This window comes from Galeopterus variegatus, unplaced genomic scaffold (genome assembly GCF_000696425.1).
Source record: "Galeopterus variegatus unplaced genomic scaffold, G_variegatus-3.0.2 Scaffold208, whole genome shotgun sequence".
In the NCBI taxonomy this organism is placed as follows: Eukaryota; Metazoa; Chordata; class Mammalia; order Dermoptera; family Cynocephalidae; genus Galeopterus; species Galeopterus variegatus.
This window is the reverse complement of record NW_007726319.1, coordinates 23,276-25,078: the sequence shown is the minus strand read 5'-3', so window position 1 is coordinate 25,078 and position 1,803 is coordinate 23,276.

Here is a 1,803-nt window from a genome sequence, read left to right as displayed (position 1 = left end):
GGGAGCGCTGCCGCGCTCCCAAGTGGTGCACTGTAGCAGTGCGCCACCGGGCCGGCCCCACTCCCATCTTCTTAGTCCATTCTTCCCTCCTAGTCTAGTTTATTACATTAGTCTCTCAAATGGCTTTCAACATCCATTCCCCCACTTCCCATCCAGTGGCCATACTGCAGCCAGAGTGCTGTTCCTGAAAGACACATCTGGCTGTGCCGTCCCCTCATTCTCTGCACTCCAAGAACACTGGTCTTCACTTCCTCAAAGGGCTGAATTCCTCTCTGGGCACAGAACCTTTGCATATACCAGTTACTCTACCTGGAATACTCTTTCCCGGCCCATCATCACCTAGTTAACTCCAACTTGGTCATCAGTTTGCTCTTCAATCATTATTTCTTCCCTGGCTAGATTGATCCACTTATTTTATACATTCAGAGGGCCTCAAGAAAGTTGTCATTTTACATTTGTTTGTGTGATTCTTTGATCATTCCTTCTTTCTACCTCTAATTTGTAAGCTCCATGAATCCCAGACTATTCCACTTATCTTTATACCTTCATTGTTTAACATCGTGCCTGTTTCATGGTGAGTGTTACTGCAACAAACACTCCTATGCCTAGCACACAGTAGACATTTTGCAAATGTTGCTGAAAGGGTGACTGAGCACATGGGCTGTGAACGTTTTGATGCCTTTTCTAATCCCTCGAAGGAAAATAGAAAAATTCCCTAACAAAGATGCTCACACTCTTTTTTTAAAAAAAGACTTAGAGCTTTTATTAAAGTGTTCATCATGGGCAAGGCAGAATACATAGCAGAGCAGACACAGTTCAAATAATAAAGTTTCCTTCCTCTGGGAGATTTACTTACTGGAAGAGGCATTTAAAAAGGGTACACTGAGTGAGAATGGTTATTCCCACATCCCCTCAAGAACTGACCCAATTGGACGCTTGGTGACCTCAGGATTCTTCCAAGCGTGAGTAATCGAATCTGCAAAACATTACATTGAGAATTGGCTGTGTTTGATGCTTTCACTTTTCCATAAAATTGTCCAGAATCAAAGTATCATATCTGAATCATCTCTAGGTGAATTACATTATTTTCTTCCCAGTCCGTCTTTGACTGGCAAGCTCAAATTGTGACAGTTGTCAATGCTGTGCCACTCCAGGGTACTCACAGGGTAGAGGTTGCTAAGCACTGGGAATTGTTGAAGGCTGTAGAATCTCCTCTTCTGGAGGGGAATGGGCCCTTCTTTTAAAGATAAGGATTTCTCAGGTCCTTGGGGTTAGGTTAAACGTTCTCCTGCTGAAGGGGAGCAGATTGATTCCACAAATCCCCAGGTCTCCCTCTGCCTCATGATTCCATGATCCTATTAATGTTTGACAGCAGGTCAAATCTAAATGTGCAATTCCATATAACCCCTGAGTTTTCTCCTGGGGATGAAACTGAATAGAAAATAGAATATATCAAGTGGTGGGAATCTGGCTGTGTGCTTTGGAATAGTAACTAGCTGCAGGTTTTCGTCACCTTGGAAACAGGCAAAGCCCGATCTGGGGATTGCGGAGGGCTTATGCTACTGACTCAAAATTGATCTGGATTTGGCATCATGGTGGGAGGGATGGCGTGTGATATTTTATCTGTGAGCCTGGGAACACTGACAAATGGTATTTGAAGTGATTTAAGAAACCAACAGTGCATAAATCAAAAAGATCAAGGTGCAACCACTGACTTTATTAAAAGGTGGGAATGTGGGTCAGTGAGCTGTGGGAAGTTTTAGGTTGTTTTGTACATGATGCTAAATATCAGGATGATTCATG